This window comes from Sphaeramia orbicularis, chromosome 4 (assembly GCF_902148855.1).
Source record: "Sphaeramia orbicularis chromosome 4, fSphaOr1.1, whole genome shotgun sequence".
Classification (NCBI taxonomy): domain Eukaryota; kingdom Metazoa; phylum Chordata; class Actinopteri; order Kurtiformes; family Apogonidae; genus Sphaeramia; species Sphaeramia orbicularis.
This window is the reverse complement of record NC_043960.1, coordinates 13550784-13575289: the sequence shown is the minus strand read 5'-3', so window position 1 is coordinate 13575289 and position 24506 is coordinate 13550784. Positions and strand designations below refer to the sequence as shown.

Sequence of the window (24506 nt, the reverse complement as noted above, 5' to 3'; positions counted from 1 at the left end):
TCCTCTCCTTAAGAGCCACATTGCAGCACTATAAGCAGCATATCTTTTTACTGTTTTGTCCATTAGTTTTTTCCGTAGTGATCACAGGCTGGGTAAGGGGGTGAGATTTCCTTGGCTGAACAGTTTTATTTCCTGTTAGAATTTAGAAAAAAAAAAAAAAAAACAAGGGAAGCATTGTAGTCAGCCAAGAAGGGCACATCATCAGGACGTGAGCATTTTGAATAAGCAGATGGAGAAGAAAATGCAAAAATATCACTGGGCAGTTCTTGGTGTTTGCTGAGAACTGAAGATGTAATGGTCTTAATGCTGCTTGGTTGATACTTGAACAGAGTAACAAAGACTCCAGGGTGCGACGGGTGGTGTATTTGTTCATGTGCAGTAGATCAGTTTAGTGCATGCTGTCTAATTGTGTGGAATATCCAGTCCATCTTGGTGGTCCATCCTCCATGATGAGCATCGTTCATCTGCTTCATAAAGTAGTCCAACGCCTCCTGCAAATGGAGTACAACGACACAACAGAAATATTACAAGATGGAAGTAAAAGATCCAAAAATTCACATCAATCAAATTTTATTTATATAGTGCCAAATCGTAACAAAAGTTATCTCATGACACTTTACATATAGAGCTGGTTGAAACCACACTCCCAAGTCAATTTACAGAACCCCAACAGAATCCTCCAGGAGCAAACACTTTGTGACAGCGGTGAGGAAAAACTTCCTTTTAACAGGCAGAAACCTCGAGCAGACCCTGACTCCTGGAGGATGGCCGTCTGCCTTGACCAGTTGGGGTTAAAGAGAGAGGGTAAGGGAAAAGAAAAAGAGTAAGGGACTGGGGAGAAGGGGGGAGTAGTAGGGGGAGACAGATGGATGCAACTGATGCACAGTAAACTGAACTTGTACTGTCAAAAAGTAGAGACATTTAATAATAACGTAACAAAACATAATATATTCTCACTCTTTTGTGTAATGACTCTTGTATTTTACAACAATAAACAGCCTGAATGTAATGTGTAATGAATTTTCTAATATTTTTAAATATATCATTATTATTTGGTTCTTGTGCGGTTGGCAGTTCTAACAGCCGCACTTGAAATAAAATGAAGCTTTTTGTTGAACTTTTTACACAGTTTTGACACAGGACCACTGCTGTATTGAATCCTGTTAGATACAAAAGCACGGATAGACTTTTAACATGATCTCCCAGACGCTAGTTGTACTTGTCAGATAAATATGACGCAAAGCTCATCTTGTTATTGTTTCTATGTGGCTATTCAGTCAACTATCACAACTAACAGTCAACTATTATACTAGTCTATCTTACTGCTTGAGGAGTACAATTTAACTGAATTATTAAAAGTATTACAAATACTAAAGAATACATCCTTTTCTGCTGGTTGTTGCATGATGCGCTGCTTTAGATTAGCTTTTCATCATGAAGTTCAACTCCCTGTTTTGTAATAACGATTGGTAAATGTATCTATACAATCCAGGGAAGTCGACAGTGTTCAAACATAAGAGCATTAGAAAATACGCTCCCTGGACAAAAAAATTTCACTCCTGGATTTAATTAAACTTATAAGTAAGATCCTTCCATTAGATAATTATTGCAGTGATTAAGATGTTTTAGCTGGAAACATGTTCTTTAAGCTAAACTGATGCATTGAGTAGCCTCTCATTTCTTAAAAAAAACATCAGTTTGATAGAGAGCATAAAGATTGGACTGTGTTTAATGTAAAAAAGGTCATGTAGTCAGATGAGTCTAGAATAGCCCTGTCCCGGAGTGATGGTGCATGAGGGTGAAAAGAGAGGTGGATGAAGTGATTACCCATCATGCCTAGTGCCTTTAGTCCATGCATGTGGGGCAGTTTTATAATCTGAGGTTGCATGCTGTAACAAAACTTAAAACGTAGTCAAAATATTAGAGTGGTGTTATTTTGACTATTTTTGTGTTATTATATGACATAATATTTTAACATAATGCAGTGTTACAAAACCAAATATGAGCCACTGTAGTGCACCCTTATCAACATTCATAGACCATCTGTGACAGATTAAAAGAGCAGAGAAGAAAACTAAAAAGTTAGGCTCTGCCAATTACAACAAAAGGCTGGAACATGGAATTGGCATCACAACTGACATGTGAACAGACGGCCTCAATCTGTGTGTAAACTGAGGATAAAGCAGCCGGTCTGTGGCCCATTCTGGTTGATGGGAGTTGAATGTGGATGGCATATTCTGTTGAGCTCAGTTGGGATGGATGCAGGCATTAAAACGCCCTGACACATTATGTCACTAATACAAAACAACAAAATTACAACATAGAAAAGGTGAGGATAAGAGGACCTGCTCAGTTTTCTCCAGGGCCAGTGTCTTCCTAATGTAGGCAATGTCATCAAATGACTGCAGCTCAGGCATGCCAGAGCCCAGCATCATGGAGAACAGGTTGATGAACAGGTTAGCATGTTGTCGTATCGCTAGATACGCTTTGTAGCACATTTCCTGGAACCTGGAACGAGAAGGAAAATGAAAACTAAGAAAGAAAACAGACGCTGTTGACCAATTGCACTTGCTTCTGGACCATCTGTTGTGCATATGGGATGGCTTTCATTGCTGCTTGGATGGATGCTAATGAGACATAAAGGCAGAAAATGAAAATATTGTAAGATGCTACAGAACCTCTCAAACTCTTTGGTCTTTGCGCACTCCTGGGAACCCTTGCTGATAACGATGAGGAAGTCTTGTGTCAGTACAAAGGGCACTCGCTCTCTCTTATAGCCAAATTTCTTCTTCTTATGATCCAGGAAATGACCAAAATCTATATGAAACAGCTAGAAAAGAGCAAAAAAAATTTAGCATCTTGCTTCTTTACACACATACCTGTATGACTTATTTCTTAACAGCATATTTTTTGTTTTGAATCCAAATTATGCACAAAAGTCCCTCCAGAAAACAGAAGAAATCCCTGTTACGTGCCCATGTCATATTAACCCTTTAAGCACCAAAGTTGCAATATTGTGACAAGCAACATAATTGTATAAAACAGACAGCTTTGTGAAATCTTGATATCAAAATTGAATATGTCAAAAAAAAAAACAACTAAATTCTGGTGCCTAAAGGGTTAAAAAGTTGCCCAGACAATAACATCAACTGCTCTGTATTTGTTTCCATAGTCACCTGTCCATCATCTTTGACCATAATGTTGCTATTGTGCCTGTCTCCAATGCCAAGGATAAACGTAGCTACACAGTAGCCAGCACAGGACCTTGTAAAGAGATCCACAGCCATGTCATACCTGCAAACATACAGACACACAAGCAATTAGGGCATTGATTTTTTTTTTATATATTGAAAAAGATTTTTCACTGTCTGACTACTAGACATGTTTCAGGCCTCACAGATGCAGTTCTCTAATGGGCTGTATTTTTACTCCATCTAATGATGCAGAGATGCTATGAAACTAATGTCTGCTCACATTTCGCCCTTGTTCTTGTCCTTGAGCCACTGATGCAGAGTGTTTGAATTAAACTGCAGGGCTCCCTTCAAGCCTCCTTTACACTGAATTTGCATGATTGTGTGGGAGCTGCGAACCACCTCAATGAGTCCCACACAATCTCCTAATGACAGACAGCCGTAGGGCAGCATCCTGGAAACACACACACAAAAAAACAAGATTTCTCAGCCCCACACACTGAACTAGAGAAGACAAAAAGAAGAGGAACTGAACAACGACACAGAAATACAAGAGGTAATTAAAGACAATGAAAAGGCTGTACCGTAAATCCAGCCCCTGATTCTGCCAAATGTTCTCCATGATTTTAATAATCTGCAGAGTCAGCATGTCCTGGCGCAAGTCTGCAACACAGACACACAACAGACGGTTACAGCAAATGACACAGCACAGCGCTGACAGTCCACGAATATGCAAAACACATGGAAGAATAAGATTACCATTAACAGAGGACACCATTACCCAGTCTGTCCAAATTTTACAGATTAACTGGAAATGTTTGTACAATCTGAGAGCACAAATCAGAGGGAGTGAAGTTCTTCTCCCAAGTAAACAGTTTAAAACTCTTACAGTCACATATGGCAGTAGGAGTGAGAGACAAAACAATCCAATATGTTAATCCTATCTAGCAAAGCCAATACTTCACAACACAGAGCAACACAATTTATGAGCAGCGTGGACTAAGTAAATCAAAGAATTCCCATGTCTTCACCACCTGGTCCTCAGGGGGTTAGATTACTCATTTTAATTGTCTCTATGTTTTCTGAAGTCATAACTGATCCATTTTAGCATCCAGGTTTTTGTTCTGTTAAGACAATGGGGGAACACAAATAAATGAACAGAGACTAATTCACAATTTTTTAATCTTGCACTGCACCTTATTTTGATTTATTATTTGAGGGTTTGCCACAGATTCTTTAAATGCATACAGAAGTCTCTTTGCATGTTTCTTGTTTCTGCAGAAATCTTAAAAAAAAAAAACAAACAAAAAAACAATATGAGAGTCAAAGCTCTTATGCATGTGTGTGTCTGTTTTTGTGTTACCATCTCCATTTTTGAAGATGATCTCGTTGTTCTGAAAGAGCAGCTCAGACATTATGTCAGGGTTCTCCCAGTTCAACCACAGAGGCCTCTTTGCTGATGACATGATTCTGCATTCATCTAACCTGCAGAGAAATAATTCCAAAGTATTATTAATTAATAATATCCATCCCTTTCTTGCATCCACCTACACTACTGCATACATAAAGATATGCATCTGAAGTTGTTCCTAACCTTAGGTTTCCCAGTTGGTGTGCAGGGTTTAGAGGAGAGGTGAAGTTCTGCAGGGCATCCATGTAATCTGGTCTCTTCATCTGGTCTACGAGAAACCGCATCTGGACCTCCACAACAGACACACACAACCACATAAGCACACATGCACAAACTAGTCTCTATACAACTACCTGACTTTCTATAGCCCCTTTTTCACCGCAGGAACTTTACCAGGAACTTGAACCTTACCCAGGATTTTGAAAAACCTGGTTGCACTTCCACCAAAATTAACCTGTAAAAAAACTTTCCCCTCAACCCCAAACTTTGCCTGAAAAAGTTCCTAGCGGGGGGGTGGGACTTCTCACATTCCCAAAAATTCTTGAGGGGTGGGCTGTGTGCTGAAGAATGCCGATTGGTGGAACAAACTAGCAGAATTTCACACTTATGTTCACCTACAATGTTCAAACCAGTGTGCGGCTGCAAACTTGTTTATTCCATTTGCAAAAGAAGAGGAGCTACCAGACATGAATGGATGATGAGGTCTATTTATTGCTCCTACATTGCAATAATCCATCCAAATACACTAAAGAGCATACTAATACGCTTCAAAGAGCCTGAGCCTTGGCGAACATATTACGCTAAAAAAAATTGAACAGGCCTTTGAGTTGCAAACATAAAACAACCAAGTCTGATTAAATTTCCTGGAACATTGGGGTGCAGTGGAAATACAAACCACACAGATTACCAGTATTCTTTCACCTAGGTAAATAAATGGTGATAAAAATTCCCAGGAATGTTGGTGGAAAAGGGGCTTATGATTTTACTACAATGAGAGCAAGTCTGCTGGATTTGAATGAGGAGGTAAGTGAGTAATAATCATACCTTCTGTGTCTCATCCTTCTTCTCCTGTTTGAGGATGTCAGTGAGGTTAATGAGCTTCTCCATGGCCTCCACTTGCCTGCTCAGATGTTTGAGGTACATACCACAAGCCCTGCAGTAAGCCTCTAGCAGCAGACCAAACCTCTGGCTCACTGTTTTATTGTGCATTTCTGACCTATGAGGAGAACACATAAGTTTTTTTTTTTTTTTTTTTTTTAACCAAAAATAGAGACACATAAATAGAAAAGACACCCTGTACCATATGGTGACTTACTTCAGATGCCAGAAAAAGAAATGACCGATCCGTTGATTGGTCAGCGCTTTTTTGAGGAGGAAACGGGCCAGGGGATTGTCAAGGTACTGCTCATATTTTAAAACCTAGAACCAGAGAAGACAAACCTAAATCTACAAGACAGTAGATTCAGACTGGATCATCTCTCTAACCATAAAACCTCACAGATTTTTTACACTCTCAGTTAGCAGAAAATCCAACACAACCTAAGGCGCTGCAGAATAACAAGCCTTTCACCACAGAAACACACTGGACAAAGACTCTTTTAGATCAGAAATACCACTGACAAGGGTGTTCACACTCAAAAGTGGTTCTCCACATTCCACACCATTTTCAGCACTGGCAGTTATTGATTTCTACCCCTTTATCCCTGTCTGTTTTCCCTCAGTTAGACATACCTGTACGAGCTGGATGAGGTACTGGGAGAGTTTGTCATCTGTCAAGTATTTGTCAAGACAGCGAACCGCAAAGTGTCTGACCATGGGGTCTGGATAATTACAGTCCAGCAGCTCCATGGCCTGCTCAGGACGGATGGATGGCCATTCCTTTAACAAGCAGTACATCTAGGAGACAAAACAAAATATGATCTGAAACATTATATATTAACAACAGAATTATTCCTGAAGAGACACAAATTTTATTAAAAAAAAAAAAATAATAATAATAATAATAATGCAAATACCACTTTTTGTCTCTTGTGATTCTCTCCTTAACTCTGTGGCTTCTTTTTTGATAACTGACATGTGTTGTAATACAATAAGTAGATGTAAAGTGGCATGGCACTACCTGTGCTACTTCATCTCTGGAGTTCCACTTGACAGCAAGAAGGATCTTGGGAATCTCTGGGATGTTCATGCAGTAGTGCCTGGTAGAACATAGTGAGAAGTCAATGCTGGTCTACAAATTTTGATAAAGTTAAGATGAAGTACAGTAGAACAATGAAAATGGTACCACATGGGCATTTACAAATTTATCTTCGCTTTGATTATTACGTAACTGTAATTTCTTGTTCTTTTATTGCAAAATACATGTGTCTTGGCAAGATCTACGCATTATACAATTACATCTGGTGGCTTGTGAAAGTGTCATTGCCTAACATTTCCGAGGAACAGTCAAGTGATATTTCCCCCCAGAACTCAAGATTTACAAACAAGGCAGATAACTTCTGCTACATTTGTGGCAAGGTGACATTTGCATCTCAAAAGAGCAGGATGATGGGAAAATACACTTTATATAGTCTGAGTCAATACATGCCATATAGTTCAGAGTACATAGGGCGTCTGTAAAAATGACAAAACCTGGAGGTCAAATGACATCAGCAGTGAGTCTTATGTTACGGGATGTATTACTGTATATATAGTAGTGCTTCAAATGCTGTGTTATAAAATACACTTGTAATTACCTGTGTCTCCAGAGGAAGTCTTTCTCCTGCTCAGTAATTTCTGACAGAGGGTCTCTGTTGCTCAGCTGTCTAAGCTGTTCAGTGTCGCTGTCTGTCAGGGCATGATCTCTAGCCACACGATTACTCTGCAGAACCACAGAAAGAAACTTATTAAAACTGTACATTACTGTATTACTAATAGTATCATGACTGCTGGCACACCAAAACATTACAAATCATACTGTATCTAGTCCTTGCACACAGATTCATTCAGGAAAAAAATTAGAGATATATTGCATGATCTTGTCTGTCAATTATTATTAAAAATCACTGTTTTCATTCATGTCAGTTATGACAGCTTATATTATTCCTTTTGTAGATGAGTTGTTTCATATTGAAATTAACATACAATAAGAGGAGGAGCCTGAACTAAACTAAAGTCATGTGATCCACAGTAAACTCTTTTAAGGTATCTTATTCTCTCAGTACGTGTGGCTGTTGGCTGTGGATTTCAGCCTGTGAAGTGGTTTAATGTAACTATATAAATTACTCAAGACAAGATCAAACACATTTCTGGTCATGAACAAGTCAGATGACATTATCACAACACAAGATGAGTTGGGCACTCCTCGCATTTGTAACACATCATGAATAACTTAACACATCATCTCACACTGTTCACATCCTCTCATTTGCTGCTGAAACTCTAACCACATGTCATATTATCACATCAGAGTCCATGGTTCTCATGCCATGCATCATCTAGAAATCTGATAAGACAGGGCATCACTGACACCCCTATAAATAATAGAACACAGTGACTTAGATTGGCACTACTGAGGCTTATAAATCATTGGAATCAAATTAGTTGTGAAACATTGTCAGTGATGATGAATGGTGTAAATTAATCACAGTAACTATAGTATTTAACTAACGAAAGATAACGCACACCACAAATTTTATGAAACGACTGACCGGAAATAAACATAATATGCGCGACATCAGAGAAGTACAGTAGGTGGAACCAACTAATTAGAGCTCATTGTGGGGCTGGGTAGAAATGGGATCTATAGACCTAAAAAGACAACCAAGGGGTGTATGCTCAAGCAAAAATAAATGCTGTTTTAAAATGCATAAATAATGGCTTTGGTGCATTGGTGAGTGCCTGGGTAACATGGTTATCACCTGTCCAGAGAGGTTGTAGTTGAACCCCAGTTCCCTTGAGATGGTCCAATTTGCATGATCCTCCACAGCATTCATGTCTGGGTATTTGACTGGGCTACTGAAGTGGTCAAACTCCAGCTCCAAACATGGGGTTTCCTGTGCAACAAAAATACATTGAATACAATCACACTGTATGAATCCGTTTCACCCACACAAACAACAAACAGTGTTACAATAACTAGAAAGGATAAAAACCTTATTGGGGTTAGATCCAGTGACTCCTATGGGATTGAGGAGATCTTCAAGGCCATGAGGGACAGGCCAAAGGTTCAGTGCCATCTTGTTGGCCACCAGAGTGTGAGTGTAGTCAAACAAATTGATATTACCCCATGCTAGTGGACAGTGCTCCTGTTCAGAGTCAGAAACAAAAAGAATCCCACTTGATTTAGTTTCAACGTAGGATGTCATGGAAATTAAGACACACACAACACATGATTTTTAGAGTTTCTGAAAGTTTCAACACTCACAATTCAAAATCCAGGTGCATGTTTTATGACTCTCATCAAACATGAGTACAAATTGAATATTATGTTTTTTCCTTTTCTTTAAGGCACATGGTATGGCATATCTCAATTTATCAGTGTGAACTATTCAGATCTTTCCCAAAAAGATACTTGAAAGTGTCATCAAAGTTAATGTAACTGTGTAAAAGTTCAATCAATTTTTAATATTACTGTGCAATTTTTTTAACTGCATTACTCATAACAGTGCAACCCTGTGAGTCTCCCAAAAGCCTAGGGAAATGGTTGAGATAACATCTTGATATTCAGGATGAGTTTTCACTAAAGAGTAGCAATGAAACCAGGTGTGAAAGGGCAACATGGTGACATAGATAGAGTTACATGCAGACAGCTAGTCAAAATGCACCTATTTATAGTAAGCACTGGAACAAAAGGCTGGTGCAGAGAGGTGTTTATCTTTAATTCAGGTGGGGCATGAAAGAGCATCCGCTAACCTGACCTCAACCTCGCAAGGCACAGCAGGGGACGGGACTCACCCCAGGTGTCTGTTACAATATCCATGTCTGGCATTCATTGATACACTTCACCCACACACATATCTTTCTCTTACAGCTTTTCCACCACAGAGATAGAAGAAAAATCAATCAGTGTGGGTGTTTGTTACAAGTATCAGACCTCAAACACAGACACCGTCCGACAGTTTTACACATCACAGTCACTAAAGACTTACTTAAAGGCATGGAGACATCTTTTTTAGCAACTCTGTGATCATCAGCATGTTACTGTTTGATTAAATGCCCCTTTGTATTTCAAACAGCAATAGTATCTTTACTGTCTGAACTTCTGTTGAAAATGTTCATTAATTACGCTGTCAAAAAAAACCCTTTACACAATAGGTCATTGTATTATTTTGTTGTGGATCATGAATGGAAAAGTCCCTACTGCTGATAGTGTTTCTGTTGATGTTTTCTGCCACCACTGTGCCCGTATCTGATTAGTAATTAAACAGAACCAAAGATGATACCACAGCTCCCATTCACCTTGGACACATATACCCAGACAAACTGACACACTTGAGTAGTGTCAGTAGTTCAATACTGGCAATAGCAAACACACGTGCAAGCACGGCACACTGAATTGGTTTGGCATGACCGCGTTAAAATAAGGATATAGATATGCAGATGTCATGTAATGTAGCCAACTGAAACTTCCCACATAGTGGCAGGCATGAACAGCCACTCTGTATAAGCACATTATAGAAAGAAGTTGAGTTGGATAATCAGACAGTGATCAGAGCTCCTTCACATTTCAAAACATCATTTTTCCCCACACAAATTTTCTGACTTCTTGGTCGATTCATTTATTCATATTTGACCCTGGAGTAAAATAGCTATCGCATATATAAATGAACGGTAATAAATGAATGTTACATTATGATATGTATGCTATTGTAATAATTCCAGGAAAACTGTCGTTATGTACTGTAGCTCAAACTAATTAACAGGAAACAGTGGATGACATTTCAGGCATAGAGGCAGCTCTGTGTAGGAGTGCCATTTCAGTCACATGTCATATTTCTTGCCATGTTTTTGACATCATCAGTTTCAATATGGCCAGAGCTCTCGCCAAGAGTAATAACTGCTCAGGCTACGTTGGCTCCAAATGTCAAGAAAAACAATCTGCTTGCATGATCCATTTATTTTTACTCACTCTGAATTTTATGTTTTCGATAGCTTGCTTGCCATACTTTTACATTTTTCCATAGTTAATCAAATTGGGAAATTATGAAAATCTAGTACAATACTGTGTAGGGAGAGTGATATTAAAGAGTGAACATGTATTCAATTTTCTCTTTTTTCTTCAAAATAACAAATATACCATATTTAGAATTCATCCATAAATGTAACTGGCTCTCAGCAGTTCTTTTGTCGTACCTCCTTGGCTCCCTTCCTACCCTTGACAGAGCAGATAGACAGACAGAGTCTGGCAGCGCGAGGGATGTCTGGGATGTACATGTCATAGGTGAGCCACTCATTCCACCTGTAGTGGAAGGAAGAAAGAAAAAAACATTTATGAACCAGAACAAGTGCATGAAAAACAACATTGAGAAGTGAAGTTACCGTCACCAAAAGTGAAATCCAACAGACCAGAGTAACTTAATTCTCTGACACCTGACAAACTGTTCTCAATTCCTAGGAAACCGAATCCCCAAAAACTTTACACAGTTATTACACACAGTTAAGGCTATACTTTTAAACACAATTTATTCCAGACAATTAAAATGAGCTAAAGTAAAAATGTTTTAGAGGAACACTTATTTCAATATGATGGACTTAACCAGGTTTTATCAAAACTCTACACCTTTTGCCTATCCTGATGTACAAGACAGCACGAGGGGTAAGGTTTAACAGTAATGCAATATAGCAGTTTAGTGTTACTAGCCAGTGCTAAACTGTTAACTTACCCTCCTGTCTTGGCCTGCTTTAAGTAAATTAGCAGTGTATACTGTCTGAAGAACTATTTTGGCTAAATAGAGTGAAAGTGAAATGAAGAAGTAGTAGGAAAATAAATTAAGAGGTAATTAAAGAACCAAAGTGAACCAAAGGCTACTGTACCTGGGATTAGAACAGGGTACTCTTTGTGTGTTGACATTGTCACACATCTGTTCTCCTCCATGGTAAATGCCAGTCCTCACGTAAATCTATGAGCAAATAAAAGCAAAATATAACTAAGACTATAGAATGAAATGACAGCAATAATGAAAAATTATGATAGATTTTCCCAGCAAATGAAAGACTGGCCTGCAGTGCACGATTTGTCAACCTTTAAAGCCCTGAAGGTAAACAGTCTGTACTCTCAAATTGCATGCAGTGTGGCAGTTCTGTCAAGAGTTGTTGCATTTAAAGAAATTATTCATGACAGCACACCAACATGAGCTTACAAAACCATTTTCCCTGAATAAAGGATTCTGTTCACATGAAACTTGGACAAGGACTGTTTGTTTCCACAGGAAGTGAAAGAGTTGGGTGATGGGACAGTGTGCACAGTTAGGAAAACACAGTCCTCCAAAACAGTTCCAAAGGAATCTTAGAGGCTCTGGAAAATTTGGTTAAAACAGTAAAAATGCATATTAAGGTAAGGTTGAGTATCTCATTGAGTATCAAAAAGTGTCCACACAAACCTGACTGAAAATATGTATTAAAAAAAAATTAGAAAACTAATTGAAAAATGGTCAGTTCTGCAGTTTAGACCATTCTCAAGAAGTGTGGCAGATGATGTTTTGACTGACATCTCCCTGGCTCTGCCAATGTCAAACAATCTCTCATGAGAAGAGTCTCACACAGCAATAACACAAGGAACAGTTCAGCATTGTTTGGCCCTTAGTCATCCTATTCTGAAATGGGATGAACCAGAGGCCGTTTCTTAAAAAAATATATCAGTTTCAATTTTGCTAGTCATTTTAGGTTTGCTATAGATATATTATTCCTGAGCAGAACACTTTGCTTACACATGAAACTTTAACTGAGATTCCCCTATTAGCTTGTGCCCACTGAATTGGACATGAAAAGATGAAACTTACAGAAACGATGACTTGTGAAATAGTAAAAGAAACAGAATTTTATAATAAGAATTTTTGTGCATTTTTGCAGCCAATGGAAGCCAATAAGAAAGAACTGTAATCAGTGAATGCTAACCTGCAATTTCACCACTAGATGCAACAAAATATTCCACACCAAGGTCCAACCTTTAAATGACAATACTTCAATACTTTTCAAATAGTTAGAAAGCTATTATGAACTATATTTCCATGTCTTTAACCTACATTTAATATGCAGATTATATGAAATCACAGTTTTGTTAATGAATGTGTAAAATTACAATAAATAGCACTTTTTTTTTAAACTCTGACTCTGGACACTGTCCACACATGCAGCTGTAGAACAACGGACCTATATTAATGTGATGAATCAACTCAGACACTGGTATATTTCTATAGGCACGGGACCCCCACCTTGTCTATGTCCCTTATGTTGACATTAACATAGGTGGCACAGAGGATTCGTATTCGCAGAGTCCCGTTGATGGTCCACAGCGACTTGGCAGCTGCCTCTCCATTCATATAGGATGTTGCTGTGGAGATGCGGCGGGAGTATGACGGCATGACAAAGTTATCTGTAGGCAACTGGGTGTACAGGCTGTCCTTAGCCATTAACATCAGGTTAGGCATCCTGCCCAGCATGATGCAACTGCGGATATACTGAAGGTAGAGACACACAAAGAATGACACAGAGGAGGTTGGTTAGAACGAAAGTCTACACAGACCTGCTAGAGTTACACTGTGCGTAAGTGTAACCAAATGATCTCAGTTGGTCATTTTCCTGCAGCTGCCAAGTGACTTTAGGGAAACAGTGACGTTGTAAGAAACTCCCATTCTAATTTGGCACATGGGGAGTTCTCCAGACTCTCACTATGAACTCAAATGGCATATAAGAGAATGGTTCCTGTGCTTTAGAAGAAGGGTTCAGCATAAACATAATAATATATTTTAAAAATACCAATGGCCCTGTAGCTTACCGGCCAAATTAAAAGCTTTGAGAAATGTATCCAGATGCCATTTCTTATCATCCAGTTATGTGTATTTATTAATTGCAGAAATAGCCCATGTTTTGGTCATATTCCAAGCAGATCTGTAAAAATTCAAATTCCAACTTGATATCATTGATACTTACTGATTTATAGTATCAATCCACTTCCTATCTCTTATAATGGGAACATTTTTCAAAGTCGCACCAAATCCAGAATCAGATCCGGATCGAAAAAATTTCAATACCTTGTGTTGGCATGATTATAAAGAAGCTGTATGCCAAGTCTGAAGTCAATCAGAACTGGAGTTTCGGAAAAGAAGACGATTGAAAGTTTTTCCCCATTAGAGCCCATGTTAAATTTTCCATAAGTTCCCAAATCCAGAAGAAGATCCTGATCAGCATGTGGCCATTATGTTTTGGTCATCTCCCCATCAGGGCTGGACTGTAGAAATTTACACTTGATATCATCTATATTTACTGAGTTATTGCATGGATCCACTACCTATCTCTTATAATGGGGAAATTTTTCAAAGTCGCACCAAATCCAGAATCAGATACGGATCCAAATAATTTCACTAACTTGTGTTGACATCATCATAAAGAAGCTGTATGCCAAGTTTGAAGTCAATCGGAATTGTAGTTTCAGAGAAGACGAAGATTGAAATTTTTGTTATGGACGACAGACGCCACCCCTGGACGCCGCATGACGACAATAGCTTACGGCCTGTCAGCCGGTAAGCTAAAAACTATATTACCGTGTCTTCCAAAAATGAGCATGTATGATAAAGGCATTGCAAAAGACTCTAGAAATACAATAGATTACAAAAACATTATTTACTTGCATTTACCATTATTACTATTATTATCATTATTATATTATTATTGCATTATTGTCATTAAAGATCACTTCTAATGAGTAAATAAGCTAGGCAGCTAAACAATGTCCTCAACTAGCATGACATATCTACAAACTAATGTACAAATGTGCACAAACAAAACACAAAATGACACATATTTCACTTTCAAAATGATACCTCTGAAAACCTCTTTTTTGGACATGAAGGATTTTTTGACTTGTTCCAAAACTGAAAATGCTTTTGGAAATTTCTGTCCAATTTTTCATTTTTGAGCATTCATTACAGAGAATTTCCACCATAAAACACACTCATGTCTCTCCTCAGCATTTACAGTGGTTCTGAAACTTCAGAAGTGTGTATTTTTTGGGGATTTCAATTTATTTCAGAAGAGTGATTCACTTTGTTGTAACGTAAAGAGTTTCCTCCAGGAAGATTTAATCAATCAGCTTTCACTTTAAGAGTAAAAAGATGACAGGAAAAGCCACTTTTTGTGTCAAAAAGAGGCACCAAACCAAGTCATCCTGGAAAGATGGAACAGGTTTGTCATTTCACTTGTCCACCCACAGATTGGGGAGTGAAGATGATCTACAACTGTACTTGATAAGCGTTAACCACTGTTTTTTTGCATATGCACTTTAATGCTCAATCATGAATCAAGACAGAATCAGTCGAAAAAACCTACATATAAAAATGGCATTTCATATCTCTAGAGCCATTCAGTCTGTAATTTCCACTGCAATTCCTGTTTATACATATTTTCATGTATGTTTCTACCTTATACTGGCTGATGGGGTACTTTTCCAGCAGGTACTCATCACAGCCACAAACTTTGAGGATGTATTTACCCTGATATTCTTGAACACACATTTTTAGCTGCTCTGGAGACAGCAGCATGCTGCGTGTCGTCTTGCGAATGGCCTCTGCAATCACCTATTGGAAGAAATGCATTAAGACAGTCTACATTAGAGGTCATAAAGCAGTTCATCCCATTACTAGCTCTGTGTGTGCCTGCATTTAAGTGGACAGTGTTATTGCAGTGCATAGATCTATAATGATCTACAATTAACATGATACACAGTAAGGTTTTAGTCACTGTACATTTTCACCTCACCTGTTCAGGTACACAATCATGGTTGATCTTCATGTATATTTCTGTTTATTCATTGTTTGGAGAGACAATCACCCATATCACAACAATGATCTGACCTACAAAACCAGACACAGAAGAGCATACAAATAAGGAGGTGGAGAAAAACAATCAATAAATCAAATTCTGCCCAGAAGCATCTCAGAAACAATAACTTTAATTATTGAAAGGTCTGTTCTTATTGAGCACGCTGTTTATTTTCTAGGTATTGTTTCCAGACAAAAGCTTCACACTAGTAGCACATCAATCAATTCATTGATTGCCTGAATCACTGTTGTAGTACCTATCCGTTTTAAAGGCTGGGTGACTAATGTTAATGCAGTATTGACGGCAGCCCAAATGTTTACAGCTGCTGGTTGACCTTCTGTTGTCTCTGAGTGCTTTATTTGTGATTTCCCAGTGAATTGACATAAACTGGATTAGACAAACAAATAAACCTAAAAAAGACATTTCTATTACCTACAATATCAAAGCATCTAGTTTTTCTTTTCCAGTGTTTGTACACATTTTCAAGGTCAAATTTAAGCACTTTTCAAGCACTTCTAAGGGTCGTTTTTAAACTTTTCCAGCACAGCACCTTATCACTGACATAAACACATATCTACAGAAATACATAATCATATAAAGGATTCTGTTGGGTTCTGTAAATTGGCTTAGAGTCTGGTTTCGATCAACTCGATATGAAAAGTGCCATGAGGTACTTTTGTTACAATTTGGCGCTATATAAATAAAATTGACTGATTAATTGATTGAATCATGATTATTTTTCACTTTTTATAACAATGACTTACATTGTATTATGCTACAAACATCTAAAATTATGTTTCATAATAGCAAAAAGTTTAGAATTAAAGGAGAACACAAAGTTTATCCAGAAAGAGGGAAGCCACTTGGCGTTCTTCGGGCACACTTGCACCGAGACAAAGATTAAGAGAAAAATTTACCTGGGGAGCACCCGATAATTTTCTTTTTTGACATAAAGTTTTATTTCCAAAATGTATCACCTCTCTGTAAGTAGCTTTGGCATGACATCTAACCTGGCAGAGTTAATATTAAAAATAAATAAATAAATCACATCACAGAATTATAATTGCAAGCATTTTCAAGTACTTTTCAGACCTTGAAAACACAACATTGAAATTCAAGCACTTTCAAAGATTTCAAGCACACCTACAAACCCTGTTTTCACTGTGTTTTCTCAGACTGTTGCCTACCTTTATCTAGTTTGCTGTAGATGTGTTTGGGTAATTCTTGTGTCGATTCTACATTGGGTGGGTAAACATACAATGCTCTACTGTGGGACCGCTGGCATCTCTCAACTCACAGAGTCTTTACAAACATTCAGGATGTTTCTCCTAAAGTCTTGAACCTCGGATCCTTCACCAGGTCAAATTCACACACTGGCATACCAATGGCAAAACCTAAAAAACACAAAAAGAGAGAAGGTTTGGCTCAATCATTCAATTAAGATAGGACTGAAATTAGTCCTGTATGATCCTTGGAAAACATAACCTAGTATGTCTCATGTAGTTATGTCTACTGAAATGCAAATACTGTCACTAAGTTTTTTTCATCAACTCTTAACAAAATTCAGAGAAGTTACAGCCATGATAAAAACACAGCTTGACCACAGGAGAACAATGCTATCAAAAAATGGCGAGAGTTTGTTGTTCATTTTGAATTTATGTACACAGCGCTACAAATTATTGCATTACAGCAATAATATAAAAAATTGTCAAGAAAACTTAGTACAATTAACCAGCTAGTAAATTATTTATAAACTCACATGCACTACAATTTAGACATTTGGTAAACGTTACACATTAAATAAATTAAAAAATTTTAAAAAGTAAAGAAATAAGATGTTTTCGTAAGATGCTGTCCGAGTATATTAATATTATACTGATATTAATATTATACTTAATATTATACTGAGTTTATATCGAATATTTGCAATGCATAATCTTATTGGATCTACTCCAGTAACTGATTTGAAAAAGGCAGTAATAAGTCAGGATTTCACCTTTACAGTCAGTTGTATACATTTTCTTCCTTCTACAGATTTTTCTCAGTCAACAAAATCTGCACCACTAATGTAAATCAAGACATAACCTCTCACCAATTCTCTGTTGAGGATATTTTCCTCTCTGTTGCCAACTGGTTCAATTGACTTTAAGGAAGGGCTGGAAGAGTCGCAGGTCACACAGCCTCCGGGTCTCATCATAAAACTCCTCTCGGCTCTGCTTCCTGCAGGCAGGGAAAAAAAACAGTTGCTGACTTTATAATATTCTACTTATTCTTTCGTCTCTCCAGAGGCACTGAATTAATGTTATGGAAAAGTTTGGTGCTTTTTTCAGCCCATAGCAGTAAAATCTCAGATGTGTTCAACCGTGTTCAAAGGCAGCAATGATGTGGAAATCTTGTACTCACAACAAGTGCAGTAAAAGATCTCCTGAATTATTTTTTGACTCAATGATTTGGACAACCTGCAAACTAGAAATTCAAAGGGACAGTTCGTACCTGTGTAACACTGACAAAGATGTAGGATGTCTCCTCCTGTAGGAGATGATGGAGAGGATATTTCCTGGCTTCCTTGAACAGCTCATGTTTGATGGTGATTAGTGTGGCTTCACGGAGACACTCCAGAGTCAGGATCATGCCATTGGGAAGCAGACAGTCCACCAGGATCCTGCAAGGACACTCACTCATTACACAACAGTAAAGACAAAACTAACCAAGGAGCAATGGCCTAGAAGGTTGGAGGGATCCTGAGACCTAAGGGTCTGTCTGACATGGCAGCCCACACCTCCTAGTTTGCAGTGTGTGGTGTTCCCGCATGTTCAGCTGGTGATGGGTTAAATGCAGAGGGTCTTTCACTGTGTGTAATGCATTCCCGTAGCTAAAAAATACACTGACAAATAAAGATACCTATAAGTAAAACCTTATTATGTAAACTCCATTTAAAGTTAGTTTTTACATACCTAAATTTTTGTAGTTTTACAGTTATTATCGCTTAAATGAAGATATATTACATTTGGTTAATGCTTAGAACTGTAATTTTGTTAGATGTATCGTATGCAAAAATACTAAATAATACTCAAAGCAGAGATAGAACTTTAATTAATGTAGCTTAACATGTTATACAAAGAGCTTCTGAAACATTTGTCTTTGTCTTTTTAAAGACGTATTAATCTATGAGTATGTATGATTAAAAAATATGCAAAAAGGTGATGTAACTCATGAAAAATTACATTTAACTACCAAAATTAAGTCAATTTTATTCAAAAGAGAATTTAACATGTTATACCTGGGGGGCATCAGGTGGATGCCCCATAGCTCCCCTGAGGACGGCCTGGGAGGCATCTTCCTTTCTATCTCCCAGCTCACTCACAGATTAGCTGCAGAGCACAACCTGGAAGGTAACAACACTTTCAGTCAAGTTCTGATTATCATAACAAAAAAGAGCCATGTACGACCTGTTCAGCTGGTCTATGTCTTTTTAAAGTTGTCCTATCCTACAAGTTCTGTTGGAGTTCTTGACCCGAGATCCTTGTTTTTCCTTCTCTTTGAACAATGGAATTAGATGAAGTTGTGCCACGACATTCTACATTGTTTCTGTTCAAACAATATTAGTGGTAATATTTTAACAACATGAGTAGGTTTCTAATTAAAAAAATAATAATATAATCACATAGTGCTTATGATGCTTAACAACGTAGCCTATTATGTGCTGTATGCTGGGTAGTAGCTGCATTGTGTGTTATTTTAATACAATACAGACTAAGATACTGATGAAGCAGGAAACTTCTTTAATGTGCATGCGTAATCATGTATATCGTTGCTGTCGGGCAGAAACCTCTTATGTCCAATATGGTTATTTTTCAGGAAACTGGAAAAAACAATGTATATCTAATGAAATGAATGGAGTTAAGAGATATAGTCACAAGCCGTTTTCGACACTTAGTTTTCATTGGTTAAGTATTCACAGTCTTCACAGGCCAATGTGAAGACCTACCAAGAGAATCATTTACAAAAAAAAAAAAAAAAAAAAGACCAAGGAATGGACTTAGGAGGTTTCTGCCGACTGCAACAATATGAACTATTTGGCAAAAACAGATCGGCAATAAAACAATAATGACAATGTATGCAACACAGTTTTCCTCAATATCAATAACAAATGCTTGATGTAACTGCAATGTTTCGAAACACGTGAAAGCCTGGTCCATAACATGGATGTCCAGTGCCATTAGAATGACTCGTCTGATTAAACCACAAAGAGGAAGAAGATATATCGGCTGATTGTTCTATGTCAGTTGTGTGAAATGTTCTGCTGTTAGGCAAATGTCCATGTTCTGATGTTAAGAATAATTCACAGGCACACACACACACACACACACACCACACACACACATGTACACGCACACTCACAAACACACCTGTAAATAGCCCTCTGTTTGCACCCATCTTGTTTTGCCTAATGTCCCATGTCTTATGAACTTTTTTTTTGTGGTCTGTTTGTCACTAAATAAATAAAAGTTGAAAAAAAGAAGAACAAGAATTCACAGGCACAGTTAACAATCCGATTTCTTCAACTTCCACACACGTGCAAAAAACCAGCCTTCAAGTAAAAGAAATATGGATTTGAAATTATCATGATAATTATCTAGAGCCATATTATCGCGATTGCCCAGACTATAATTGAAATAGAGTTTGTATCAGAGTTTAAATAATTAGTAGCTGGTATCACCAAATTTACTTTAATTACTTAATAGTGTATGTATGTCTTCAGGTAAAAAAAAATCTTTACATGATGCCTGTCCTCAAAAAAGTAAATGCATGTCTGTGCATGTGCAGTTACCAACCTGGCTGAACGGCATTTCTACCTGTACTGTTGAGGGGGGGTTCAAAGCAACATGGAGATGGTTTACATTTCACCCATGTACTTAAAACTAAAAGGAAAGCAATAACTTTATTAGAATGTGCATAAGTGACGGGGTGCAGAAAGTCTTGTAATGTTTTTAAAGAACCCTAAGATAAAGCTGAAACTGACTCGACAAAACATTCATACTTTTTCATTTGTATTTTCTACGCCACTCTAACATTTCATACAGAGATGGTAGGAAAAATACATTTAATCCACTCAGGAAATAATGTCTCCATGGTACCACAATCTTATTGTCCTACTGAACTTATTATTGGCCCCAATTTCCAGTTGAGGTCAAATCATATCATTTTTCTAGTGCTTGCATCACTGGTGCTGAGCAATCTCCCTACCCTTTGAACATGTAAGAGAAAGAAAGGCTCCATTGCATTGACAGATGAAGGATAAAATGTGTTTAATGGAAGGTCTGTATAAGCTATTTTGACCCCTTTTTAAGCTCATTCCCATCCAAAGCTTTCCCACTCCAAATTAGTCACATGACCCAACACCCTGTGCCCAAAGTCCCCTCTCATTCATCTCTTCAGCCACTTTCACAATGAATGAAATTTTAGTTCTACGATCCATTTGAAATCCAATTAAATTCTTACATGGCTATTTTTAGTCACACCAAACAGCATGTGTATGTCTTTTTTTCCGAAACTTCCACTCATTATAAGAGATATCATTTCTCTTGGGAGTACAATTTCCCACTAAGTAAAAGTAACCAAGGCACAGCGCTCGCTTGCTGCAACACATTCATGATTAGCTCATTCAACCTTCTGTCACTGAGTGCTGGAAATAGGAGGGTCCTTGGGGACCACAGTGACACAACTATTTTCAACAGACTGCTCAGGTCCAGCAATCAACACAAAAACAACAGTGACTCAACTGCTCATTGTGACACATCATGGTAAATGTGTGTTTTTGTGGCAAAATTACAACACAATGCATCATTTTCAACATAAGCCAGTTTACAACAATAAACAGGTCTTGTAACTAAAAATAAGATTATGAGAAAATAATAATAATAATCATTTTAGTGCTCATCATGAATTCAATATCCATCATTGGTGACTTTTATTGTGCTTTGTAGAACATCATAAAGACATAAATGGTTCAATTGTGGATTCAATTTTGTTTAGATTAGTTTCTATTATCTGTCTGAAGGACATAACTGGAATATTATTAATTAGCCTAATATTAAAATAATTACGATCAAATGTAATATCTTATTGTATGAAACTCGCACTGCACCATATACAAACTCTCAACTGAAATACCAACATTCACAAACTCAATAAAAACCTGGGTTCCAAACAGTACTGTTTGAAGTGTCTCTGATCAGTTAAGGTGGAAAACAATGATGTACCAATCCCTCAATTTATTAACTAGAAGGCCAATAATACTAGGATCGTGATATGTTTAAATCTCATTTCTGGCCTTTAGATAACTTTAGTTGATAACTAATCTCTTCCAGACTATGCAAATATCTTCATTCTTTCCGCATCTATGATAAAAGCACACAGTTATATCTGTTTGCCCAAATGCCAAACAACAAGTGCAAATGTTAAAGCCTTTTAGCTGAGATTAGGAACTGGAAAGTCATCTTTCCTACAACAGGGCCAGGAAAATAAACACAACAAAGCTACATGTTTACAGGTTTGACTCAGCCAGCTTAGACACTCCTGAGTACAATCTGTGAAAACCCTGCTGAAACTTACACTAAAACCATATTGCAAGGATTGAATAATTTATTTTTTCCAGGGCTGTTACTGATGTCACTTACTTGCAGCAAAAATGAAAAATTCTGACATAAATTGTTATGAATATAACATAGGCCTACACCATCACAAAAATTCCCTGAAATGCAATTAAGATGACTGTAAAATCTAATAAATTTCAGTTATCCCACTGAACTGAAGAAATTATGAATAGGTCAAACCCAATACTATTCTGTCTTTTTTTCTATGTTAGTGTCAGTCATGACGCGCAAACTACCGTGTGTGGACTACAGACAGAGGCAAAGTGGCCGAATATTGGATCTTGTCATCAGCCATGCCTGTTAAGCTTATTACGTTTAGTAAGTGACAATTACTATAGGGCTAGAAGTAGTTAGGTATCCAGCGAGGAGGAGGAAGCAGCAGAAGCAGAAGCAGAAGCAGCAGCAGCAGCAGCAGCAGCAGCAGCAGCAGCAGCAGCTGAGAAACAGAAAAATAACTGTGCACCTTTATCTTCCCTATTGTCCCAGACCAGGAAAAGTGGCAGCATGACGCACAAGGAGTATCAAAAATTTTAAGAGAGCATTGCAACTCATGTGAAATAATGGACAATAATTGGCTGTTTAACCCGGTGATTAAAACATAGTCTAAGATTTCATTTTCAAAATTTGAGGAACTGCAAAGGTAATGAGGAAGAACAGGGAGCTTTCATCACAAAGAAAAACAGGTTGAATTTGTACAAAAACAACCTAAAGTACTAAAGCCTGAGTTAGAACAAACCACCCATTGAGCACTTCTGCGATCAGTGACCCTGATCAGGATGCAGATACACACTTTAGGACAAAAGAGGAAGCTTCCTCACAACACAGGATGTGGGGAGTGGGGAAACATTGGCTTAGGCACAAGCTCACTTTGAATACTGGAACACAAATGGCTGCAAAGGCCAGCAATGCAGATCCCAAGATCATACATATGCTGGATCTGCACAACACATACACTCATAGTACACAACGCATAATACATATGTGGTTAACAGAAGGTTTTACCAGTTGTACCACATTACACAACAGTGTGGTTGAAATAAAATCCTTTGATCGATTTCAGTTTCATTTTCTCCATTAAACAACCACAGCAATTTCAACTATCTCCAAGAAGAAAGACGATAACAATGTTGGTAACATGTTTGGCTAAACAGTCACAGAGGACGTGTGAATCAGATGGTAGGAGAGAGATTTGTGAAGCATACCTAAGAGAGCAGCCCTCCTATTTTGATGATGGGACAGTTCCACCCTTCATGTTTCAATCCATCTTCACGCTGTCACTGAAATATGTGTTGGGAGGAAAGGAATTAAAACAACAACAACACACAGTCTGCATCTGTTGCAGTTCGAGTGAATCACACTGGCTAATAACAACAGGCTAGCTAAGTATAGGCGGTTGGGAATGACAGCTCAGAGATGACAGCTATAAAATACTCAATGGCCGCATTAAAGACACTGAAAAAGAATAATGATACAGCTTAGGCAATTACTCAACAATCATTTATATTCTGTGTCATCACAGACATCTCCTTACACCATTTATAAATTGGTTCACGCTAGCTAGCTGTCTTGTACACTAGCTAACGGCTAAGGGTGAGCCTGTCTGTCATCCCTTATTGATACAGATGAAAATAATATTAACAACATTCAAGACAAGCTATTGGTGTGGGGATGTAAAATAACAGCTAACCTTTCATAGTGTGCGTCGACACAGCCAAATGTTTAAGGGTGATGGTCCTCTCCTCTCCTCCTCGGCTAATCCCAGTTAGCTAGCCTCTCCAGCTAGCCAACCCCTCCGTTCCCAGCGGCCGGTTTGGTGGCTACCGGCGCCGGCCGAAGCAGGATGTTATCTGTCGTCTGTCAGCCTCAGTGCCAGCTATCCGTAACAGAAGCCGTTACTCCACGTCCACAGTAAATCCCTGTTGGCCGTATGGTTATATACTGTTCCCTTACGCAAAATGAAGACAGAGCCGCATGTCCAGTCGAAGGGGCTCAACCTGAGGATGTTCTGAGCAGCTGAGCTTCATGTCGACTGGACAAGCTGTCTGATGCGACAAAGCAGCCACGCTGTCTGTCTGTCTGTCTGTCTGGGCCCTCCTCCCTTCCTCCGACACAAACACAGACACACTGTAGTAAACCAAACACATATTCAACCAGCACATCACTACATTTAACCGCAGCTTATTGGCAGATCAGCTACATTTATATTTACGCAGTACTAGTAGTAAAGTGGAC

The 24506-nt window shown here is 38.1% G+C and overlaps 1 pseudogene; it reads right to left on the bottom strand.

The window, feature by feature from the left end:
- Positions 1-83: 83 nt before the first annotated feature.
- LOC115418423 (phosphatidylinositol 4,5-bisphosphate 3-kinase catalytic subunit alpha isoform-like) lies at positions 84-24087 on the bottom strand (annotated as a pseudogene).
- Between the last annotated feature and the right edge of the window lie 419 nt (positions 24088-24506).